Source organism: Hyla sarda, chromosome 6, assembly GCF_029499605.1.
Source record: "Hyla sarda isolate aHylSar1 chromosome 6, aHylSar1.hap1, whole genome shotgun sequence".
NCBI classification, from domain to species: Eukaryota; Metazoa; Chordata; class Amphibia; order Anura; family Hylidae; genus Hyla; species Hyla sarda.
Window position 1 is genome coordinate 190,818,566 of NC_079194.1, and position 27,250 is coordinate 190,845,815.

The following is a 27,250-nucleotide window of genomic DNA, read 5'->3' on the forward strand; positions in this document are numbered from 1 at the left end:
CACAGGCCACACTAAGCGTGACAGGGTTGCGTTGGCAACTGCACGGCTTAGCATGGCATACATCTCTATGTTGGAACTGAAAATCGTGTGCACCTGAAACTTGGTACTTGCACTTTAAAGAGTGAACACCTATGAAAATTAGAAAAGCCAGAGAGACAACAGAGTTATCCATATCTTGGGGACCCTTAAATTATGACACTGATGCTTTGTGAGCCAAACGGATCCCTTACAGCAGGCTCTTCCCTTTTGGCCTTTCCTTTTTACTGAATGAATCTGTGAAAATAATCAGACATCATGACAACCTAACATCTCTGACTGAATATCCTTGACTGGCTACAGATTATAGATGTGGCTGTTTTCCCTAAACTACCAAATATCTTCCATGGCAAGATTTCCCGAGTTGATCAAGCCATAAAAAATTGATTACGACTCAGGACCGAACTGCCCAACCAGGTAGATCCTCAGGGATACTGCCCTCTGCTGTTTTACTTAATGTTTTCATATCCATACTTCCTCACCCATCCCCTCTATCTCTCTTTTCTTTCCTTGTGACTTGAATCTTTTCTTAGCCACCAGTTTGCAGACTATTTGGTTAATTAACTTTCTCTGTTTAGTTTGTGTAAAATTTTCCTGTCAAATATAGATGTAGCCCCATGGAACGTAAAGAGGCGCAATTCTCCTAGTAAACATTTTAGAATGTTTCATTTTTCAGGGAACAAAAATGTTTCTCCAAAAAAATTTCAGCCCTACTAACCAATTACTTCTTCTCATGGTACCTCTCTAGGCATCTCTCCAAAAAGCGTAAAGGGGTCACAGTCGCTTTTAGTCTGTCCATTTTATCCAATTGTTCATGGAAAAAAAGAAAAACTCCAACTTTGGCACTGTTCCAGTAAAGCACTGTTCCATTTTTTAATCAAGTAAAACCATATTTATTGCACCAAATAAGTTTTACAGGCACATCAGAGGCAAGACGCGTTTCGGGTCACTGCGTACCCTTTCTCAATTGTAGATGGGTACGCAGTGACCCGAAACGCGTCTTGCATCTGATGTGCCTGTAAAACTTATTTGGTGCAATAAATATGATTTTACTTGATTAAAAAAACGGAACAGTGCTTTACTGGAACAGCGCCGAAGTTGGAGTTTTTTTTCTTTTTCTTTTCTTTTTTTTTCTTTTCATGAACCTTTGTCTCTGGACCCGCTGATTCGGTGTCCAGCAATTACTCCTCTGGCCTGCAGTTCCTTGGTACCCCGACATATGGGGTGATATGCATCAAAACCAAGAGGTGACACAGGTGAGAGTCCACTTTAAGACTGCCACCATCCTCTTATACTCGCAGGGTTACACAAGGCACTGCCCTCTTTTCTTCTTTTTATCCTCTCCATTTTATTCAATTGGCACAGCTAGCCAGCATTGAGGGTAAATTTCTCTTCTCCAAGGGATCCATAGCTCATACACCAATTACCTTTGCTTCCTTTATGCACCAAATGAGAAGCAAATCTAGTGGGTGTTGCATACTGTACACCAACTTAACCTCTTTTCTGATGAGATCTGATCAATAGAGGGGGATTTTAACGTTGCCCTGGAGCCCTCAGTAGACACCTCTACAGGTTTCTTCTCCCATTCATATAATATGCTAAAGAGCGTCTCTAAACTTCTAGCTGTTCTGCACTTGTAGGATGTGTGGAGGTCATCCTTCCCTTTAGGGAAAGATTTGACTTTGTATGCCCACCTACACAACCCTTACCAGAAGTTGGATTACCTATTTGTTCAACAGGGCCTCCTGTCATTGCTTTCTTATCCTACTATAGATTATATGGCTGCACACCTGTTACGGTGAACATCTCCATAGGATCTCTTCCTCCCAGGTCCCCTTCTTGGTGACAAAATTAGACTCTATTGTTTGAACTCATCTGTATTGGCTCTCCCTTGTGATGTCATATCCACTCTCTGATTGACAAATAGAGCTCACTTACTAGTGGAAGTCCATGTGGAAATCCCCATGCCCCATTAAATGGTGATTTCTGTAAAATTCACAGTGAGCCTTTGAGTTTATTGATTACCTGTGAAACTCACTGTGTGTGTGCCGCAATCACCATTCACACGCATGTGATGGATGTTTACATGTGTCCCCACTAGTAGGCAAGCCCTGAGTATCAATTAAAGAGAAAGCCAGTGTGATGTCTCAGAAGAGAGGTATTGAAGCACAGGGTACAGTGGAGTCCAAAACTACACCTCTTTGACACTCTGGGACTGCATTAAAAGTCCTTTTTTTCAAGGAGATGTAAGTGTACCTGTCAGATCCCACAGGAAAAAAACTAAACTGTTATATGTTGTTCAGTACCTCATCCTGATCATGTACATAAAATTTGTTATGCCTCTATAACCCAAATTACGCTAAAAAATAGTGAATTAAAGGGGTACTCCTTTGGAAAACATTTTTTTACATCAATTGGTGCCAGAAAGTTAAATAGATTTGTAAATTACTTCTATTTAAAAATCTTAATCCTCCCAGTACTTATCAGCGGTTGTTTACTACAGAGGAAGTTCTTTTTTTTTTTTCCTTTCTGTCTGACCACAGTGCTCTCTGCTGACACCTCTGTCCATTTCAGGAACTGTTCAGAGCAGGAGAGGTTTGCTATAGGGATTTGCCTCTACTCTGATCAGTTCCTAAAATGGACCGCGGTGTCAGCAGAGAGCACTGTGGTCCGACAGAAAAGAAATTCAAAAAGAGAAGAACTTCCTGTGGAACATAAAGCAGCTAATATGTACTGGAAGGATTAAGATTTTCAAATAGAAGTACTTTAAACACACAAACAAACAATGATTATAGGAGATTGCATGTACTCTACCAAAGACAAAATGAGTGAGTGTATATCTTACATCTTCCTTTCATTCATTTGTGTCATCCTGTGGCAGTCCCGTAATGCTGGGAATTGTAGTTTTGGAATATTTTGAGGTATAGTGTTTGGATAACTCTTTTTTTTTTTTTTTTACAACAGTGTTGCCTTCAGCTATGAGCCTACATCTTTTGCAAAACTACACCTCACAGCATGCCCAGACATCCTTTTACTATCTAGGAATGATTGGAGTTGCAGTTTTGCAACAGCTGGAGGCATATGTTTGGTAAAATTCTGTGTTACAGCAGTAATGTTTTGGGATGTGTTCCTCCTGCAGCCTTGTCAATCAGCCATCTTACACTCATGCTGCTGTGGAACTCATTTGTGTCCCAGGAGGTACGGGACCCTATTTTCGGAGGCAGTTTCCTTTCATAAAATGTGAATTTTTTTTAAGAAGTGTATTAGAAAAACTATTGTTTTGCCAAGATCTACAACATATGAAAAAGTTTTTTTTTTTATATCTGACAGTGCCCATTTAAGCCAACAACCTATATAAATATATAATACACTTTTTTGGTGCTTTTTTAAGTGACAGGTGCAACTCATCGCTGTCCCTCAAAGATAACTTCTCCTACAATCTGCTATGTCTAAAATGGCTGCTGAAACTATGTGCATAGGCTTCTATAGTGACTGTCACATCCCCCCTATACTGCCTACTGATTGGCTAGGAGCTAGGATTGGCTATCTGCAATTATGGGCTACATTGAGGATATATGATCCTTCCGCTATCTTTATGCCATATGGCTGAAATATTTTAGCAGGATTAGCCAAAACAAAACTCCTGAGGTTCTAGTTAATGCCAGACCAACAATTTTTGCATAATTCAGCCCATAATTCAGTGGGCTTGTTTTTTGCGCGACCAGTTGTCCTTTGTAATGACATAACTCATTATATCATAAAATGTATGGCACAACCAAAAAACACTATTTTTGTGGGGAAATTAAAAAGAAAAACGCAATTTTGCTAATTTTGGATGGTTTCGTTTTCACGCCGTACAATTTTTGGTAAAAATGACATGTGCTCTTTATTCTGAGGGTCAATACGATTAAAATGATACCCATTGTTACATACTTTTCTATTATTGTTGTGCTTAAAAAAAATCACAAACTTTTTAACCAAATCAGTACTGTTACGCCGAGCGCTCCGGGTCCCCGCTCCTCCCCGGAGCGCTCGCTACACTCTCTCCGCTGCAGCGCTCCGGTCAGATCCACTGACCCGGGGCGCTGCGATTCTGCTTCCAGCCGGGATGCGATTCGCGATGCGGGTAGCGCCCGCTCGCGATGCGCACCCCGGCTCCCGTACCTGACTCGCTCTCCCTCGGTCCTGTCCCGGCGCGCGCGGCCCCGCTCCCTAGGGCGCGCGCGCGCCGGGTCTTTGCGATTTAAAGGGCCACTGCGCCGCTGATTGGCGCAGTGATTCCAATTAGTGTCTTCACCTGTGCACTTCCCTATATCACCTCACTTCCCCTGCACTTCCCTGCCGGATCTTGTTGCCATTGTGCCAGTGAAAGCGTTCCTTGTATGTTCCTAGCCTGTGTTCCAGACCTCCTGCCGTTGCCCCTGACTACGATCCTTGCTGCCTGCCCCGACCTTCTGCTACGTCCGACCTTGCTTCTGTCTACTCCCTTGTACCGCGCCTATCTTCAGCAGCCAGAGAGATTGAGCCGTTGCTAGTGGATACGACCTGGTCACTACCGCCGCAGCAAGACCATCCCGCTTTGCGGCGGGCTCTGGTGAAAACCAGTAGTGACTTAGAACCGATCCACTAGCACGGTCCACGCCAATCCCTCTCTGGCACAGAGGATGCACTACCCGCCAGCCGGCATCGTGACAGTAGATCCGGCCATGGATCCCGCTGAAGTTCCTCTGCCAGTTGTCGCTGACCTCACCACGGTGGTCGCCCAGCAGTCACAACAGATAGCGCAACAAGGCCAACAGCTGTCTCAACTGACCGTTATGCTACAACAGTTACTACCACAGCTTCAGCAGTCATCTCCTCCGCCAGCTCCTGCACCTCCTCCGCAGCGAGTGGCCGCTCCTGGGCTACGCCTATCCTTGCCGGATAAATTTGATGGGGACTCTAAGTTTTGCCGTGGCTTTCTTTCCCAATGTTCCCTGCATCTGGAGATGATGTCGGACCTGTTTCCCACTGAAAGGTCTAAGGTGGCTTTCGTAGTCAGCCTTCTGTCCGGAAAAGCCCTGTCATGGGCCACACCGCTCTGGGACCGCAATGACCCCGTCACTGCCTCTGTACACTCCTTCTTCTCGGAAATCCGAAGTGTCTTTGAGGAACCTGCCCGAGCCTCTTCTGCTGAGACTGCCCTGTTGAACCTGGTCCAGGGTAATTCTTCCGTTGGCGAGTATGCCGTACAATTCCGTACTCTTGCTTCAGAATTGTCCTGGAATAATGAGGCCCTCTGCGCGACCTTTAAAAAAGGCCTATCCAGCAACATTAAAGATGTTCTGGGCGCACGAGAAATTCCTGCTAATCTACATGAACTTATTCACCTAGCCACTCGCATTGACATGCGTTTTTCCGAAAGGCGTCAGGAGCTCCGCCAAGATATGGACTCTGTTCGCACGAGGCGTTTCTTCTCCTCGGCTCCTCTCTCCTCTGGTCCCCTGCAATCTGTTCCTGTGCCTCCCGCCGTGGAGGCTATGCAGGTCGACCGGTCTCGCCTGACACCTCAAGAGAGGACACGACGCCGCATGGAGAACCTCTGCCTGTACTGTGCTAGTACCGAACACTTCCTGAGGGATTGTCCTATCCGTCCTCCCCGCCTGGAAAGACGTACGCTGACTCCGCACAAAGGTGAGACAGTCCTTGATGTCTACTCTGCTTCTCCACGTCTTACTGTGCCTGTGCGGATGTCTGCCTCTGCCTTCTCCTTCTCTACCGTGGCCTTCTTGGACTCTGGATCTGCAGGAAATTTTATTTTGGCCTCTCTCGTCAACAGGTTCAACATCCCAGTGACCAGTCTCGCCAGACCCCTTTACATCAATTGTGTAAACAATGAAAGATTGGACTGTACCATACGCTTCCGCACGGAGCCCCTTCTAATGAGCATCGGATCTCATCACGAGAGGATTGAACTTTTGGTCCTCCCCAATTGCACCTCGGAAATTCTCCTTGGACTTCCCTGGCTTCAACTTCATTCCCCAACCCTGGATTGGTCCACTGGGGAGATCAAGAGTTGGGGGCCCTCTTGTTCCAAGGACTGTCTAAGACCGGTTCCCAGTAACCCTTGCCGTGACTCTGTGGTTCCCTCAGTAACCGGTCTCCCTAAGGCCTATATGGACTTCGCGGATGTTTTCTGCAAAAAACAAGCTGAGACTCTACCTCCTCACAGGCCTTATGATTGCCCTATCGACCTCCTCCCGGGTACTACTCCACCCCGGGGCAGAATTTATCCTCTCTCTGCCCCAGAGACTCTTGCCATGTCTGAGTATGTCCAGGAAAATTTAAAAAAGGGCTTTATCCGTAAATCCTCCTCTCCTGCCGGAGCTGGATTTTTCTTTGTGTCCAAAAAAGATGGCTCCCTACGTCCTTGCATTGACTACCGCGGTCTTAATAAAATCACGGTTAAGAACCGCTACCCCCTACCCCTCATCTCTGAACTCTTTGATCGCCTCCAAGGTGCCCACATCTTTACTAAATTGGACTTAAGAGGCGCCTATAACCTCATCCGCATCAGAGAGGGGGATGAGTGGAAAACGGCGTTTAACACCAGAGATGGACACTTTGAGTATCTGGTCATGCCCTTTGGCCTGTGCAACGCCCCTGCTGTCTTCCAAGACTTTGTCAATGAAATTTTTCGTGATCTGCTATACTCCTGTGTTGTTGTATATCTGGACGATATCCTAATTTTCTCTGCCAATCTAGAAGAACACCGCCAGCATGTCCGTATGGTTCTTCAGAGACTTCGTGACAATCAACTCTATGCCAAAATTGAGAAATGTCTGTTTGAATGCCAATCTCTTCCTTTTCTAGGATATTTGGTCTCTGGCCAGGGACTACAAATGGATCCAGACAAACTCTCTGCCGTCTTAGATTGGCCACGCCCCTCCGGACTCCGTGCTATCCAACGCTTTTTGGGGTTCGCCAATTATTACAGGCAATTTATTCCACATTTTTCTACCGTTGTGGCTCCTATCGTGGCTTTAACCAAAAAAAATGCCGATCCCAAGTCGTGGCCTCCTCAAGCGGAAGACGCCTTTAAACGACTCAAGTCTGCCTTTTCTTCGGCTCCCGTGCTCTCCAGACCTGACCCTTCCAAACCCTTCCTATTGGAGGTTGATGCCTCCTCAGTGGGAGCTGGAGCTGTTCTTTTACAAAAAAATTCTTCCGGGCATGCTGTCACTTGTGGTTTTTTTTCTAGGACCTTCTCTCCGGCGGAGAGGAACTACTCCATCGGGGATCGAGAGCTTCTAGCCATTAAATTAGCACTTGAGGAATGGAGGCATCTGCTGGAGGGATCAAGATTTCCAGTTATTATTTACACCGACCACAAGAACCTCTCCTACCTCCAGTCTGCCCAACGGCTGAATCCTCGCCAGGCCCGGTGGTCTCTGTTCTTTGCCCGATTTAATTTTGAGATTCACTTTCGTCCTGCCGATAAGAACATTAGGGCCGATGCTCTCTCTCGTTCCTCGGATGCCTCAGAAGTTGAACTCTCTCCGCAACACATCATTCCACCTGACTGCCTGATCTCCACTTCTCCAGCCTCCATCAGGCAAACTCCTCCAGGAAAGACCTTTGTTTCTCCACGCCAACGCCTCGGAATCCTCAAATGGGGTCACTCCTCCCATCTCGCTGGTCATGTGGGCATCAAGAAATCTGTGCAACTCATCTCCCGCTTCTATTGGTGGCCGACTCTGGAGACGGATGTTGTGGACTTTGTGCGAGCCTGCACTATCTGTGCCCGGGATAAGACTCCTCGCCAGAAGCCCGCTGGTTTTCTTCATCCCCTGCCTGTCCCCGAACAGCCTTGGTCTCTGATTGGTATGGATTTTATTACTGATTTACCCCCTTCCCGTGGCAACACTGTTATTTGGGTGGTCGTTGATCGATTCTCCAAAATGGCACATTTCATCCCTCTTCCTGGTCTTCCTTCAGCGCCTCAGTTGGCTAAACAATTTTTTGTACACATTTTTCGTCTTCACGGATTGCCTACGCAGATCGTCTCGGATAGAGGCGTCCAATTCGTGTCTAAATTCTGGAGGGCTCTCTGTAAACAACTCAAGATTAAATTAAATTTTTCTTCTGCATATCATCCCCAGTCCAATGGACAAGTAGAAAGAATTAACCAAGTCTTGGGTGATTATTTGCGACATTTTGTTTCCTCCCGCCAGGATGACTGGGCAGATCTCCTTCCATGGGCCGAATTCTCGTATAACTTCAGAGTCTCTGAATCTTCCTCCAAATCCCCATTTTTCGTGGTGTACGGCCGTCACCCTCTTCCCCCCCTCCCTACCCCCTTGCCCTCTGGTCTGCCCGCTGTGGATGAAATTTCTCGTGACCTTTCCATTATATGGAGAGAGACCCAAAATTCTCTCCTACAGGCTTCATCACGCATGAAGAGGTTCGCGGATAAGAAAAGAAGAGCTCCTCCCGTTTTTTCCCCTGGAGACAAGGTATGGCTCTCCGCTAAATATGTCCGCTTCCGTGTCTCTAGCTACAAGTTGGGACCACGCTATCTTGGTCCTTTCAAAATTTTGTGTCAAATTAATCCTGTCTCTTACAAACTTCTTCTTCCTCCTTCTCTTCGTATCCCTAATGCCTTTCACGTCTCTCTTCTTAAACCACTCATCCTCAACCGTTTTTCTCCCAAATCTGTTCCTCCCACTCCTGTTTCCGGCTCCTCAGACATCTTCTCTGTCAAAGAGATCTTAGCCTCTAAAAAGGTCAGAGGGAAAACTTTTTTTCTAGTGGACTGGGAGGGTTGTGGTCCTGAAGAGAGATCCTGGGAACCTGAGGACAACATCCTAGATAAAAGTCTGCTCCTCAGGTTCTCAGGCCCTAAAAAGAGGGGGAGACCCAAGGGGGGGGGTACTGTTACGCCGAGCGCTCCGGGTCCCCGCTCCTCCCCGGAGCGCTCGCTACACTCTCTCCGCTGCAGCGCTCCGGTCAGATCCACTGACCCGGGGCGCTGCGATTCTGCTTCCAGCCGGGATGCGATTCGCGATGCGGGTAGCGCCCGCTCGCGATGCGCACCCCGGCTCCCGTACCTGACTCGCTCTCCCTCGGTCCTGTCCCGGCGCGCGCGGCCCCGCTCCCTAGGGCGCGCGCGCGCCGGGTCTTTGCGATTTAAAGGGCCACTGCGCCGCTGATTGGCGCAGTGATTCCAATTAGTGTCTTCACCTGTGCACTTCCCTATATCACCTCACTTCCCCTGCACTTCCCTGCCGGATCTTGTTGCCATTGTGCCAGTGAAAGCGTTCCTTGTATGTTCCTAGCCTGTGTTCCAGACCTCCTGCCGTTGCCCCTGACTACGATCCTTGCTGCCTGCCCCGACCTTCTGCTACGTCCGACCTTGCTTCTGTCTACTCCCTTGTACCGCGCCTATCTTCAGCAGCCAGAGAGGTTGAGCCGTTGCTAGTGGATACGACCTGGTCACTACCGCCGCAGCAAGACCATCCCGCTTTGCGGCGGGCTCTGGTGAAAACCAGTAGTGACTTAGAACCGATCCACTAGCACGGTCCACGCCAATCCCTCTCTGGCACAGAGGATCCACTACCCGCCAGCCGGCATCGTGACAAGTACGTTCGCTTATAATCCCTTTATTTTGATGACCTCTAACTTTTTTATTTTTCCGTATAAGCGGCGGTGTGAGGGCTCATTTTTTGCACCATGATCTTTACTTTTTTTTATACCACATTTGCATATAAAAAACTTTTAATAATTTTTTATCATTTTTTTTTAATAAAATGTATTAAAAAAGTAGGAATTTTGGACTTTTTTTTTTACGTTCACGCCGTTCACCGTACGGGATCATTAACATTTCATTTTAATAGTTCGGACATTTATGCACCAAATATGTCCAAATATGTCTATTAAATTAATTTTTTACGCTTTTTGGGGGTAAAATAGGAAAAAACGGACATTTTACTTTTTTATTGGGGGAGGGGATTTTTTCCTTTTTTTTTACTTTTAGTTTTACATTTTTTAACATTTTTTTTTTACACTTGAATAGTCCCATAGGGGACTATTCATAGCAATATTATGATTGCTAATACTGATCTGTTCTAAGTATAGGACATAGAACAGATCAGTGTTATCGGTCATCTTCTGCTCTGGTCTGCTCGATCTCAGACCAGAGCAGGAGACGCCGGGAGCCAGAAGGAGGAAGGTGAGGGGACCTCCGTGCGGCATTCTGAATGATCGGATCCCCGATCGGATCCGATCATTTATTGAAATCGCGTACTGCCACAAATGCCGGGAACTGTATTGATCCCGGCACCTGAGGGGTTAATGGCGGACGCCCGCGAGATCGGGCCAGAGGGTCCCTGGCTGCGATCAGCAGCCGGGATCAGCCGCGCATGACACGGGCATTGCTCCGATGCCCACGGTTATGCACATAACGTAAATGTACGTCCTGGTGCGTTAAGTACCACCGCACCAGGACTTACATTTACGTCCTGCGTCCTTAACCCCTTCGCGACGAGTGACGTACATGTACGGCGCCGCGTCACCGGTAGAGGTGATCGGACCGGGATGACTGCTGTTATCTAACAGCAGGCATCCCGGCACATCGCCAAGGGGGGTCCTGAGACCCCCCCATGACCACGATGCGCGCAAATCGCAAGTCAATTCAGACCTGCGATCTGCGCGATTCCGGGTCATATGGGTCACTGGTGACCCGGTGACCCAGAAAATAAGAGGGATCGTAGGTGTCCGAGACACCCTAGATCCCCCTAAAGGGATAGGAGTTTGGTGGCAGGGTTGCCACCCCTCCTATCCCTGCTATTGGTCGGCCGAGCGACCGACCGATAGCAGACCGGGGGAGGGGGGGGTTAAAGTTCGGTTCCCCCGCTTTGCCCACCTATCGGTGTCCAGGCAAAACGGGGGAACCGTCCAGGGAGGGTCGGCGCCGAAGGTCCCTACCTGGATCCCGGATCCCGGATCGCGATCCTCCATGCGGGGATCCCCCACGTGCGGCGGCAGCGGCGGCGGCGGCTTCCGGGTCCTGCTAGGTGAGTTGTTGCCTAGCAACATCCGGAGGGCCACAGTTTACAGTGGTCTCTAAACCGTGGCCCTCCAGATGTTGCAAAACTACAACTCCCAGCATGCCCAGACAGCTGTTTGCTGTGTGGGCATGCTGGGACTTGTAGTTTTGCAATATTTAGAGGGGTTCAGGTTGTAGATCACTAAGTGGTCTCAAACTGTAGCCCTCCAGATGTTGCAAAACTACAACTCTCAGCATGCCCAGACAGCAGTTTTCTGGCTGGGCATGCTGAGAGTTGTAGTTTTGCAACATCTGGAGGGCCACAGTTTTGAGACCACTGGACAGTGATTTACAACTTGAACCCCTCTAAATCTTGCAAAACTACAACTCCCAGCATTCAGGAACAGCATAAGGCTGTCTTGGCATGCTGGGAGTTGTACTTGCGTGCCTCCAGCCATTGCATAACTACATCTCCCAGCATGCCCTTCCGCAATCAGTACATGCTGGGAGTTGCAGTTTTGCAACAGTTGGAGGCACACTGGTTGGAAAATACTGAGTTAGGTCATAGAACCTAACTCAAGGTTTTCCAGCCAGTGTGCCTCCAGCTGTTGCAAAACTACAACTCCCAGCATGCATGGTCTGTCAGTGCATGCTGGGAGTTGTAGTTTTGACCCCCCTCCCGTGTGAATGTACAGGCTACATTCACACTGGCGGCAGATTACAGTGAGTTCCCCGCTGCAAATTTGAGATGCGGCAAATTTTCCGCCGCAGCTCAAACTCCTAGCGGGAGACTCAGTGTAATCCGCCGTCAGTGTGAATGTAACCTAAAAACACTACACTACACTAACATAAAATAAAGAGTAAAACACTACATATACACACGTACACTGCCCCCCCACCCCCCTTCTCCAATAAAAATTAAAAACGTATTGTACGGCAGTATTTCTAAGATGGAGCCTCCAGCTGTTGAAAAACAAAAACTCCCAGCATTTCTGGACAGCAATTGACTGTCCAAGCATGCTGGGAGTTTAGCAACAGCTGGAGGCGCCCTGTTTGGGAATCACTGGCGTAGAATACCCCTATGTCCACCCCTATGCAAGTCCCTAATTCATGCCTCAAATGCACATGGCGCTCTCACTTTGGAGCCCTGTCGTATTTCAATGCAACAGAATAGGGTCACATATGGGGTATCGCCGAACTCGGGAGAAATTGCCTAACAAATTTTTGGGGGCTTTTTCTCCTTTTACCCCTTATGAAAAGGAACAGTTGGGGTCTACACCAGCATGTTAGTGTAAAAAAATAAAAAATTTTACACTAAGATGCTGGTCTTGCCCTATACTTTTCATTTTCACAAGAGGTAAAAGGGAAAAACGCCCCCCAAAATTAGTAACACAATTTCTCCCGAGTACGGAGATACCCCATATGTGGGCGCAAAGTGCTCTGGGGGCGCACAACAAGGCCCAGAAGGGAGAGTGCGCCATGTACATTTGAGGTGATTTGCACAGAGGTGGCTGATTGTTACAGCGGTTCTGACAAACGCAAAAAAAAAAAACATACCCACATGTGACCCCATTTCGGAAACTACACCCCTCACGGAATGTAATGAGGGGTGCAGTGAGAATTTACACCCCACAGGTGTCTGACGGATCTTTGGAACAGTGGTCCGTGAAAATGAAAAATTTTGCACAGCCCACTGTTCCAAAAATCTGTCAGACACCAGTGGGGGGTAAATGCTCACTGTACCCCTCATTACATTCTGTGAGGGGTCTAGTTTCCAAAATGGTATGCCATGTGGGGGTTATTTTGCTGTTCTGGCACCATAGGGGCTTCCTAAATGCGACATGCCCCCCGAGCAAAATTTGCTCTCAAAAAGACAAATATGACGCCTTCCCTTCTGAGCATTCTAGTTCGCCCGTAGTGCACTTCAGGTCCACTTATGGGGTACCTCCATACTCAGAAGAGATGGGGTTACAAATTTTGGGGGGTCTTTTCTGCTATTAACCCTTGCAAAAAATGTGAAATTTGGGGGTGAAACCCACATTTTAGTGAAATTTTTTTATTTTTTTTTACATATGCAAAAGTCGTGAAACACCTGTGGGGTATTAAGGCTCACTTAATTCCTTGTTACGTTCCTCAAGGGGTCTAGTTTCCAAAATGGTATGCCATGTGTTTTTTTTTTTTGCTGTTCTGGCACCATAGGGGCTTCCTAAAGGTGACATGCCCCCCAAAAACCATTTCAGAAAAACGTACTCTCTAAAATCCCCTTGTCGCTCCTTCGCTTCTAAGCCCTCTACTGCGCCCGCCGAACACTTTACATAGACATATGAGGTATGTGCTTACTCGAGAGAAATTGGGCTACAAATATAAGTATACATTTTCTCCTTTTACCCCTTGTAAAAATTCAAAAATTGGGTCTACAAGAACATGCGAGTGTAAAAAATGAAGATTTTGAATTTTCTCTTTCACTTTGCTGCTTTTCCTGTGAAACACCTAAAGGGTTAAAACATTTACTGAATGTCATTTTGAATACTTCTGGGGGTGCAGTTTTTATAATGGGGTCATTTATGGGGTATTTCTAATATGAAGACCCTTCAAATCCACTTCAAACCTGAACTGGTCCCTGAAAAATTGCGAGTTTGAAAATTTTGTGAAAAATTGGAAAATTGCTGCTGAACTTTGAAGCCCTCTGGTGTCTTCCAAAAGTAAAAACTCGTCACTTTTATGATGCAAACATAAAGTAGACTTATTGTATATGTGAATCCAAAAAAATATATTTTGAATATCCATTTTCCTTACAAGCAGAGAGCTTCAAAGTTAGAAAAATGAAATTTTTTTAATTTTTTCATAAAATTTTGGAATTTTTCACCAAGAAAGGATGCAAGTTACCACAAAATTTTACCACTAAGTTAAAGTAGAATATGTCACGAAAAAACAATCTCAGAATCAGAATGATAACTAAAAGCATTCCAGAGTTATTAATGTTTAAAGTGACAGTGGTCAGATTTGCAAAAAAGGGCTTCGTCCTAGAGGTGAAAATGGGCTCCGTCCTTAAGGGGTTAAGGGGTTAAGGACCTGGGGGTTTTCCGTTTTTGCACTTTAGTTTTTTCCTCCTTACCTTTAAAAACCCATAATTCTTTCAATTTTGCACCTAAAAATCCATATGATGGCTTATTTTTTGCGCCTCCAATTCTGCTTTGTAATGAAATCAGTCATTTTACCCAAAAAGCTATGAAGAAATGGAAATAAAATCATTGTGCATCAAAATTGAAGAAAAAATGGCATTTTGTAAATTTTTGGGGCTTACGTTTCTACGCAGTACATTTTTCGGTAAAAATGATACCTTCTTTTTATTCTGTAGGTTCATACAATTAAAATGATACCCTACTTATATAGGTTTGATTTTGTTGTACTTTTGGAAAAAATCATAACTACATGCAGGAAAATTTATATGTTTAAAATTGTCATCTTCCGAACCCTATAACTTTTTATTTTTCCGCATATGGGCAGTATGAGGGCAAATTTTTTGCAACGTGATCTGAAGTTTTTAGTGGTAACATTTCTGTATTGATGGAGTTTTTCATTGCTTTTTATTTATTTTTTCATGATGTGAAAAGTGACCAAAAATACGCTATTTTGGACTTTGGAATCTATTTGCGCGAACGCCATTGACTGTGGGGTTTAAATAACAATATATATTTTTAATGTGGACATTTCCGCACGTGGCAATACCACATATGTTTATTTTTTTTTTTATTTACACACATTTTTTTATTATTTTTTTTTTTGCAAAAGGGGGGTGATTCAAACTTTTATTAGGGAAGGGGTTAAATGATCTTTATTAACCTTTTTTTCACTTATTTTTTTGCAATATTATGCAATATTTGCATAACACTGCACACACTGATCTTTTACATTGATCATTGATTCTGCCGGATTCTGGAGGATAACATTGATCAATGATTCTGCCGCTCGACTGATCATGCCTGGATCTCAGGCACAGAGCAGGCATTCGGCTATCGAACATGCAGGAGGAAGGTAGGGACTCTCCTTGTGACCTCCAGCTGTTTGGGACACTGTGATTTCACCGCAGCGGTCCCAAGCAGCCCACTGAGCTAGCCGGGAGTAGCTAAATCTCACTTTAGACGCGGCAATCAACTTTGAACGCCACATCTAAAGGGTTAATAGTGCATGGCACCGTGATCAGTGCCGCATGATATTAGCCATGGCTTCGGGCCATTATAAGAGGCTGGGCCCAACTCTGTGGCTCCGCATTATAGAAAGGAAGCGAACTCAGGGCGTACAGGTACGCCCTGGGTCCTTAAGTGGTTAAAAAATTTGATTTGGACGATTCACAGAATTTTCCGAAAAAATTTGGTTAGATCCAAATATGTTCGCGGCAAATCGCTATTAAAAACAGCTATTTTCGGGCAACAGAGAGCCTCAGTAGAGGTGTAGAACATTTTGCCTTGCCATAACACACATAAGGACGGTGCTGGGGTAATGACATAATACTGTTATTATGTAGTATGTCCCTGGTCGCTTTGGTCGCTTGCAGTCTTTGAATTGGGAGTGCTTCCTGTGATGATCTCAATTGGCAGACTATGAAATGACTTCTAAACACTCCCTGCATTCCTGCAGTGATGTGGGCTTGAGGTCAAAGGATTTCCCCTGTGCTGATCTGTATTGTCAGTAACGGTGATTAGTGCACACACACAGTCTCTGCTCTCAGAAATGCCCATCTTCGGCAATGGCTGCTGAATATACAGAGCTGAATATATAGGTCAGAATCAAACTTTTCATGAAATTCAGAACAAATTTGACTTCATCAACTTCGACTCGCCCATCTCTATTGTAGACTCTCAGATTTCTTCCATCTTGCACCTTAGTCTCACCTATCCCGTCCTCCTATCTTGACTTCCTATCCTAACCTCCTATCTCGACCTCCTATCCCGACCTCCTATCCCGACCTCCTATCCCGTCCTCCTATCCTGACCTCCTATCACAACCTCCTATCCCGACCTCCTATCACGACCTCCTATCCCATCCTCATATCCCGTCCTCCTATCTTGACCTCCTATCTCGACCTCCTATCTTTACCTCCTATCCCGACCTCCTATACTGGTCTCCTATCCCAACCACCTATCCTGACCTCCTATCCCCTCCTCCTATCCCGACCTCCTATCCCGTCCTCCTATCCCATCCTCATATCCTGTCCTCCTATCCCGTCCTCCTATGTTGACCTCCTATCTCGACCTCCCAACCTGACCTCCTATCCCCACCTCCTATCCCGACCTCCTATCCTTACCTCCTATCCCGTCCTCATATCCTGTCCTTCTATCCTGTCCTCCTATCCTGACCTCCTATCCCGACCTCTTATCCCGTCCTCCTATCCCGACCTCGACCTCCTATCACTTCCTACTATCCCGTCCTCCTATCCCGACCTCCTATCTCGACCTCCTATCCCAACCTCCTATCCCGACCTCCTATCTCGACCTCCTATCCCATCCTCATATGCTGTCCTTCTACCCCATCCTCCTATCCTGACCTCCTATCCTGACCTCCTATCCCGACCTCCTATCCCGTCCTCCTATCTCAACCTCCTATCATGTCCTACTATCCCATCCTCCTATCCAGTCCTCCTATCTCGACCTCCTATCCCGACCATCCCATCCTCCTATGTCGACCTCCTATCTCGACCTCCTATCCTGACCATCCCGTTCTCCTATCTCGACCTCCTTTCCCGTCCTCCTATCCCGACCTCCTATCTCAACCTCCTATCCCGTCCTCCTATCCTGATCTCATATCCCGACCACCTATCCCGTCCTCATATCCCGTCCTCATATCCTGTCCTCCTACCCCGTCCTCCTATCTCGACCTCCTATCCTGACCTAATATCCCGACTTCCTATCCCATCCTCCTATCTCAACCTCCTATCCCGACCTCCTATCCTGACCTAATATCCCAACTTCCTATCCCGTCCTCCTATCTCGATCTCCTATCCATCCCGACCTCCTATCCCAACCTCATATCCCGTCCTCCTATCTCGTCCTCCTATCCCGACTTCCTATCCCGTCCTCCTATCCCGACCTCCTATCCCGTCCTCCTATCCCGACCTCCTATCCTGTCCTCCTATCCCGACCTCCTATCCCGTCCTCCTATCTCGACCTCCTATCACGACCTCCTATGCCATCCTCCTATCCCGTTCTCCAATTCCGTCCTCCTATCTTGACCTCCTATCCCGACCATCCCATTCCTCCTATCTCGACCACCTATCTCGACCTCCTATCTCGACCTCCTATCCCGACCTACTATCCTATCCTCCTATTCCATCCTCCTATATCGACCTCCTATCTCAACCTCCAATCCTGACCTCCTATCCCATCCTTCTATCTCTACCTCCTATCCCCACCTCCTATCCTGACCTCCTATCCTGTCCTCCTATCTCAACCTCATTTCCCATCCTCCTAACTCGACCTCCTATCTTGACCTCCTATCCCAACCTCCTATCACGACTTCCTATCCCGATCATCCCGTCCTTCTATCTCGACCTCCTATTTCGACCTGCTATCTCGACCTCCTATCCCGACCTCATATTCCGACCTCCCATCCTGTCCTCATATCCCGACCTGTAATATGTGTACCAGGTATTGAAATATCTCCAGCCGTACGGAAGTTATGTGGGAACATACATTTCCCATTGATTTGCATGGGACTTTAACCCCTTAAGGATTCAGGGTTTTTCCGTTTTTGCACTTTCGTTTTTTCCTCCTTACCTTTTAAAAATCATAACCCTTTCAATTTTCCACCTAAAAATCCATATTTTGGCTTATTTTTTGCATCACCAATTCTACTTTCTAGTGACATTAGTCATTTTACCCAAAAATGCACGGCAAAACGGAAAAAAAATCATTGTGCGACAAAATCGAAAAAAAAACGCCATTTTGTAACTTTTGGGGGCTTCCGTTTCTACGCAGTGCATATTTCGGTAAAAATTACACCTTATCATTATTCTGTAGGTCCATAAGGTTAAAATGATACCCTACTTATATAGGTTTGATTTTGTCGCACTTCTGGAAAAAATCATAACTACATGCAGGAAAATTTATACGTTTAAAAATGTCATCTTCTGACCCCTATAACTTTTTTATTTTTCCACGTACGGGGCGGTATGAGGACTCATTTTTTGCGGAGTGATCTGAAGTTTTTATTGGTATGATTTTTGTTTTGATCTGACTTTTTGATCACTTTTTATTCATTTTTTAATGTTATAAAAAGATACCAAAATACGCTTTTTTGGACTTTGGAATTTTTTTGCGAGTACGCCATTGACCATACGGCTTAATTAATGATATATTTTTATAGTTCGGACATTTACGCACGCGGCGATACCACATATGTTTAGTTATTTATTTTTTTTTACACTGTTTTATTTTTTTTATGGGAAAAGGGGGGTGATTCAAACTTTTATTAGGGAAGGGGTTAAATGACCTTTATTAACACTTTTTTTTTACTTTTTTTTTGCAGTGTTATAGGTCCCATAGGGACCTATAACACTGCACACACTGATCTCTCATCCTGATCACAGGCGTGTATTAACACGCCTGTGATCAGCATTATCGGCGCTTGACTGCTCCTGCCTGGATCTCAGGCACGGAGCAGTCATTCGTCGATCGGACACCGAGGAGGCAGGTAAGAGCCCTCCCGGTGTCCGATCAGCTGTTCGGGACGCCGCGATTTCACCGCGGCGGTCCCGAACAGCCCGACTGAGCAGCCGGGATACTTTCAGTTTCACTTTAGAAGCGGTGGTCAGCTTTGACCGCCGCTTCTAAAGGGTTAATACCGCACATCGCCGCGATCGGCAATGTGTGGTATTAGCCGCGGGTCCCGGCCGTTGATTAGCGCCGGGACCCACGCGATATGATGCGGGATCGCGGCGCGATCCCGCTTCATATCGCGGAAGACGGCGCAGGACGTAAATATACGTCCTGCGTCGTTAAGGGGTTAAACAAAAACCCCAACCCTCACAAATGGGAGTAGTTAAGGGTTAAATTAACTATCCTATATTTTAAGTGGAAATATAAGTAACATGTGACCAAGTATTATCGAAATATCTCCAGCCGTTTGGAAGTTATGCAGTATTTCATAGACTTATATGGGACTTTAAAAAAATCCCCAACCCCTTTTTCACCCCCTTAAGGATGGAATTTTGAAAAATCATTTCTTATACCTTGTCTACGTCTTAAAAACAACACCAGTGCAAAAATTCAGGTTTCTAGGTTCAAGGGTTTAGGCTGGGCGTTGATGAGTCAGTGATTCAGGTCTTCTCCTTTTATATATAAGATTGCAGTAAAACAATTGATCAATCACTACAGTACTGAAATTGGCACTGTCAGAATAAAAAAAAAACACATATATATATATATATATATATATATATATATATGTATATGTATATATATATATATATATGTATATGTATATATATATATATATATATATATATATATATATATATATGTATATATATATATATATATATATATGTATATATATATATATATATATATATATATATATATATATATATAATGAAAGAAAAACATCATATAGAGACTATTATCACCAATAACATCACTATACAAAGGACAAATAGTTTTGCCATAGCATAATGACACATAGTAAAACGAATGATGTCCAGCGCAGTCTCGATGCAATACGAATCTTTTTTATTCAACAATTAGCCAACATGGTGAACAGGTGACGCGTTTCACCCACAGTATGTGGCCTTAGTCATACCAGTATGTGGCCTTAGACATGTATGACTAAGGCCACATACTGTGTCTGAAACGCATCACCTGTTCACTATGTTGGCTAATTGCTGAATAAAAAGGATACATATTGCATCGAGACTCCACTGGACATTATTTGTTTGTTGTCTATAATGACACATAATAACAGAATAATACCACCATACTATTACAAATAATTTCACAACACCATGACCACTACCATTACCTCACATAGTGACTGGATAATACCACCATACTTATACTAATACTACCCAAAATAATGCCTCCCTCTGTGCCCTGCATAGTATTAGTGAGTAAGCGTGTGTTGGGGGGAAAGGGTATGGGTATTGGATGGTATTAGGTAGCTAATTACCCCCAGTAGGTTGATACTCCCTGCATGTAGGTAATTTCCCCCAAAAGGTAGAGGCCCTTGAAGGTAGGTAATCACCCACATTAAGTAGAAATCCATGTTGGCAGATGAACCCCCTCTCCTCACCCATTAAATAGAAGCCCTCAGTAGTTAGGTAGGTAAGTAAGTAGGTAGGTGATACCCACGTTAGGTAGAAGCCCCTAGTAACAAGTTAATATCCCCACTTAGACCCCTCCAAAAATAATAAAAATCCCACTCAAAAACCCTACCCAACACTCCCCCCCCTTGGCAGGACCCTCCTTCGACTCCTCCACTCTATGCTTTATCAATAGGAGTAGTGCAGGACTTCTACTGCAGCTGCATACAGTTAAAGGGGTTTTCCAGGAATAGAAAAACAGAGCTAATTTATTTCAAAAACTTGTCTCCAGGTTGGGTGTGGTATGACAACTTGGCTCCATTCACTTCAATGGAGCTGAGCTGCAGACCCACAGCCAACCTGGAGACAGATAGGGAGCATTTTCTGAATGAAATTAGCTCTGTTTTTCTTTTCCTGGATAACCCCTATAAAGTATGTAATCAAGCCTGACATAATAGCAGCGCAGCACTGCTATACAGTGCAGGAGTGGGGAGTCAGGATAGCACTAGAGTCCCTTCTTCTACTATATATTTACATACATGATCAGGAACTGCTGTTTACTACAGTACTCCCTTCTTCTGTAAAATGCTGAGAGGCGCTGCATACAAGTAGCAGGCAGCAACCCCCCCCCCCCCCCCTGGCCAAGGGGCCTTGGTATTATTGAGACTTTTGCAACCTATATAGCTAAACCACTGGTTGTTCACAACAATGGTAACCAATTATATTATGAAGGCAAAATCTGGGGAAGCCAGTTGGCTGAACACTAGATGGCGGTTTACCCTAGGTGCCTGCCTAGAATGCCTATCCATAGCACTAGCCCTTGTCATTATTCCATTCTAGCCAATCATGAGTGATGTGGGCCAATGAGGCAATCCTAAAACAATGAAACCTCATTTTCTCTTTCAATGGGGCCCTGTTTTTTTCTTTCTGTGGCCCCTAACACAGTAAATATTGGATTTGCATTCGTTGTCATTATAGCTTCTTGTGAATCACTACCCCATCTTACTGCCAGTGCTTTTCATTGTTTTTTTTTTTTTTGTCCATATGTTGTGTGAAAGATTCTCAACTTTCTATATTAAGGAAAAATTGAAATGTAGGAAACTGTCCTGTCATTTCTGAGAATATGTTCACTTTTGAACATTTCTGTGCATAAACAATATAATATGCATTTAGAAAAACGGCAGACGCATGCAGTTTTTCTGTCAGCATCCATGTAATTCATTGTGTCAGTTCAGAAATTTTGACAAAGTGAGAATTAATTTTGTCAGGTGTATGCATCTGTCTGTCTGGAAGATTTGTGAAATTCTTGGCTCCTGACACAGCACTAACTGCAAAATTCCCAAAAGCATTTTTGACATGATAGTGTGGCAAATACATTACAAATAATCTAAATGGCTCCATCGTCATGGCTACTTAATGACCCAAATTAAGAGGTCATTTGTATAATCCTTCTATATGACATATTATAAATCACCCTTCCAACTACTGAGAGGAAGTACCCTTCAGATGCCCTCAATATAAAAACATAGCTCACAGCCGTGCTGCCTTTCAATGTTATTCAGCATAACCTGCCTTCAAATATTGGAATATGTTCAGAGTTGTATTTACCATGTATGCAAACTAGACATATGTCTGAGGAAGGGCATTTCAGGTCAGAAATTTTTTTTATTAATTTATCTTCTTTTTTTTCTACTATGTCCACTTAATTTTGAAAATTAAAAACCGGCAGAGGTTTTAGGTGGGTAAAAAAAATAAAAAAAAATATCAAAAACAAGCGCTAAAATTTACACTACATTAAATGATCATGTCATGATTTACAGTTTCTATGGTCCCACAGAACCTTCATCTGAACATCATTGAGTCTCTCTGAGATTTTCTAAAGAGATAGAAGGATCTGAGCAAGCCTACATCCATAGAACATTTTTTGGAACAACCTCATAGATGAGTTTCTTAAACTCCTTAAAGGGGTACTACGCCCCTTGACATCTTATCCCCTATCCAAAGGGTGGGGGATAAGATGTCAGATTGCGGGGCTCCCGCCGCTGGGGCCCCCCTGGGATCTCGGCTGCAGCACCCCACTGTCATTACTGCACAGAGCAAACTCGCTCTGTGCGTAATGACTGGCAATACAGGGACCGAAGCATCGTAACGTAATGGCTCTGCCCCTCATGACGTCACGGCCAACCCCCTCAATGCAAGTCTATTTGATGGGGCATGGCAGCCATCACACCCCCTCCCATAGACTTGCATTGAGGGGGTGGGCCGTGATGTCACTAGGGGCGGGGCCATGACATCACTATGCTCCGGCCTCTACATCGCCCGTCATTGCGCACAGAGCAATTTTGCTCTGTGCAGTAATGACAGTGGGGTGCTGCAGCCAAGATCCTGGGGGTCACCAGCGGCGGGACCCCGGCGATCAGATATCTTATCCCCTACCCTTTGGATAGGGGATAAGATGTCTAAGGGCGGAGTACCCCTTTAAGGAGTTTAAAAAACTCATCTAGGAGGTTGTTCCAAAAACTGTTCTATGGATTGACCATTTTGACCTTAGGGCCAATTTTAGTTTAGTGTTTTCATTTTTTCCTCCTCGCTGTTATGCCGAGCGCTCCGGGTCCCTGCTGCTCCCCGGAGCGCTCGCGGCGTTCTCCTCTCTGCAGCGCCCCGGTCAGACACGCTGACCGGGAGCGCTGCACTGACACTGACGACGGGGATGCGATTTGCATAGCGGGACGCGCCCGCTCGCGAATCGCATCCCAAGCCACTTACCTGTCCCGGTCCCCAGCTGTCACGTTCTGGCGCGCGCGGCTCCGCTCTCTAGGGTGCGTGCGCGCCAGCTCACTAAGATTTAAAGGGCCAGTGCACCAATGATTGGTGCCTGGCCAAATCAGTCTAATTAGCTTCCACCTGCTCCCTGCTCATATAACCTCACTTCCCCTTCCCAGCATTGCCGGATCTTGTTGCCTTGTGCCAGAGAAAGCGTTTTGTGTATGTCCCAAGCCTGTGTTCCAGACCCTCTGCTGTTGCCCCTGACTACGAACCTTGCTGCCTGCCCTGACCTACTGCTACGTCCGACCTTGCTCTTGCCTTGTCCTTTTGTACCGCGCCTGTCTCAGCAGAGAGGTTGAGCCGTTACCGGTGGATACGACCTGGTTGCTACAAGACCATCCCGCTTTGCGGCGGGCTCTGGTGAATACCAGTAGCAACTTAGAACCGGTCCACCGGTTCGGTACACGCCAATCCCTCTCTGACACAGAGGATCCACCTCCAGCCTGCCGAATCCTGACAGTAGATCCGGCCATGGATCCCGCTGAGGTGCCGCTGCCAAGTCTCGCTGACCTACCCACGGTGGTCGCCCAGCAATCCCAACAAATCGCCCAACAAGGACAGCAGCTGTCGCAGTTGACCGCCATGCTACAGCAACTTCTGCCACTGCTACAGCAGCAACCATCTCCTCCGCCAGCTCCTGCACCTCCTCCGCAGCGAGTGGCCGCTCCTAGCCTCCGCTTGTCCCTCCCGGACAAATTTGATGGGGACTCTAATCTCTGCCGTGGTTTCCTGTCTCAATGTTCCCTACATTTGGAGATGCTGTTGGACCAATTTCCTACAGAACGGTCTAAGGTGGCTTTCGTATTTAGTCTTCTGTCTGGAAAGGCCTTGTCTTGGGCCACACCGCTCTGGGACCGCAATGATCCTGCCACAGCCACAGTCCAGCTCTTCTTCGCTGAAGTCCGTAGTGTCTTCGAGGAGCCAGCCCGGGCCTCCTCTGCCGAGACTGCTTTGCTGAACCTAGTCCAAGGAACTTCTTCCGTAGGCGAATACGCCATCCAGTTTCGTACCCTTGCCTCAGAGCTAGCCTGGAACAATGAGGCCCTCTGTGCGACCTTCAAGAAAGGCTTATCCAGCAACATCAAAGATGTACTGGCTGCACGAGAAATTCCAGCTAACCTGTCTGAACTTATCCTTTTGGCCACCCGCATCGACAAGCGTTTTTCTGAAAGACACCAGGAGCTCCGCCAGGAAAAGGACCTTGATCTCTGGGCACCTCTCTCCCAGTATTCTTTGCAATCTACCCCTGTGCCTCCCGCCGAGGAGGCTATGCAAGTGGATCAGTCTCGTCTGACCAATGAAGAGAGGTCTCGTCGCAGAGATAAAAACTTATGCCTGTACTGCGCTAGTACTGAACATTTCCTAGTGGACTGCCCTATTCGTCCTCTGCGTCTGGGAAACGCGCGCACCCTGTTCAAATGGGAGTGGCGTCCCTTGGTGTGAATTCTGCTTCTCCACGTCTCACTGTGCCCGTGCGGATTGCTCCTTCGGCCAACTCCTCCTTCTCAGCTGTGGCCTTCTTGGACTCTGGTTCTGCTGGAAATTTTATTCTGGCCTCTTTTGTTGATAGGTTCTGCATCCCAGTGACCTGTCTCGTCAAGCCACTCTACATTTCTTCGGTCAACGGAGTAAAATTGGACTGCACTGTGCGTTACTGCACAGAACCCCTGCTTATAAGCATTGGACTGGATCACGAGAAATTTAAATTTTTTGTTCTGCCCAACTGCACCTCTGAAGTCCTCCTTGGTCTGCCATGGCTCCAACGTCATTCTCCCACCCTTGACTGGACCACCGGGGAGATCAAGAATTGGGGTCCTGCTTGTCACAAACGATGCCTCACATCTGCTGCTCATAGCCCCCTTCCTGGTAACACTCTGCCCCGTGACAAGCTTCACCCTCTGCCCCCCCTCCCCATTCCCACTTCTTCTGGATTTCCTGCCGCTGATCTAGCTTCCCAGGACTTCTCTTTTTTCCGGAAGGAAACTCAAGAGTCGCCCCCTATGTTCTCGTCTCATTTGAAGGGACAAGGAGACAAAAAGAGGGGGAGACCTAAGGGGGGGGGGTACTGTTACGCCGAGCGCTCCGGGTCCCTGCTCCTCCCCGGAGCGCTCGCGGCGTTCTCCTCTCTGCAGCGACCCGGTCAGACCCGCTGACCGGGAGCGCTGCACTGACACTGATGACGGGGATGCGATTCGCATAGCCTGACACGCCCGCTCGCGAATCGCATCCCAATCTATATACCTGTCCCGGTCCTCGGCTGTCATGTTCTGGCGCGCGCGGCTCCGCTCTCTAGGGCGCGTGCACCAGCTCTCTAAGATTTAAAGGGCCAGTGCACCAATGATTGGTGCCTGGCCCAATCAGTGTAATTAGCTTCCACGTGCTCCCTGCTCATATAACCTCACTTCCCCTTCCCAGCATTGCCGGATCTTGTTGCCTTGTGCCAGAGAAAGCTTTTTGTGTATGTCCCAAGCCTGTGTTCCAGACCTTCTGCTGTTGCCCCTGACTACGACCCTTGCTGCCTGCCCTGACCTTCTGCTACGTCCGACCTTGCTCTTGCCTTGTCCTTTTGTACTGTGCCTGTCTCAGCAGTCAGAGAGGTTGAGCCATGAAAGGTGGAAACGACCTGGTTGCTACCGCCGCAGCAAAACAATCCCGCTTTGCGGCGGGCTCTGGTGAATTCCAGTAGCAACTTAGAACCGGTCCACCGGTACGGTCCACGCCAATCTCAGCCTGCCGAATCCTGACACTCGCATTCTAAAATTCATAACTCTTTTATATTTCCATTCACAGACCTCTATGAGGGCTTGTTTTTTTTGCGTGACCAGTTGTACTTTGTAATGACATCACTCATTTTACCCTAAAATGTATGGTAAACCCCCCAAAAAAATTTCATGTAAGGAAATTTAAATGAAAATCATAATTTTGCAAATTTGGAGGGTTTTCTTTTTCACGCTGTACACTTTACAGTAAAATTTCATGTTTTCTTTATTCTCTGGGTCAATGCGATTGATATGATACCCATACATTTCTATTTTTGTGCTGCTTTTAAAAAATCTTAAACTTTTTTTTTTTACAAAATCAGTACGTTTAAATTTGCCCTAATTTGACCACCTCAAACTTTTTTATTTTTCAGTTTTTAAGAATGTGTGAGGGCTAATTTTTTGTGCCATGATCTGTAGTTTGTTTTAGTATCACTTTTGTGTATATGTGACTTTTTGATCACTTTTAATAATTTTTTTTTTTGCAATTTGATGTGACAAAAAGCTGATTTTTTTAACTTTTTCTTTTTAATGTTTACGCTGTTCCCTTAGGAGATTATTAACATTATATTTTTATAGTTCAGACATTTATGCATGCGACAACACCAAATATGTTTATTATTTAAAATTTTTTACGCTTTTTTTGTATTAACCCTTAAGGACATAGCGTTTTTCCATTTTTGCACTCTCGTTTTTTCCTCCTTTTGCACCTAAAAATACATATGATGGCTTATTTTTTTTTGCGCCACCAATTCTACTTTGTAATTACCCAGAAATCTACAGCGAAACGGGAAACAAAATCATTGTGAGACAAAATGGAAGAAAAAAACGCCATTTTTAAAATTTTGGGGGCTTCTGTTTCTACGCAGTACATTTTTCATTAAAAATGACACTTTATTTTTATTCTATAGGTCCATGCGATTAAAATGATACCCTACATATATAGGTTTGATTTATTATTACTTCAGAAAAAAAAATCATAACTAAATGCAGGAAAATTTATACGTTTAACCCGATAACGACCACGGACGAGTATAGACGTCTAGGTTGGCGGCCGTTCCCGCACCTGGACGTCTATACTCGTCCATTATTCTCGTGGGTGCTGCCCAGTGCACCCACGAGATCGCGGCAGGGACTCGGCTGTATCACACACAGTAGACTTCGGTCCCGGCAGTTTTAACCCTTATAGCCGCGGTCGGAAGTGACCGCGGGCTGTAAGTGTTATGACAGAGGGAGGTAGCTCCCTCTGTCACTCCTGCAGCACCCCGCATCACGATCGCGGGGTGCTGTGTGTGTCCGCGGCTGGCC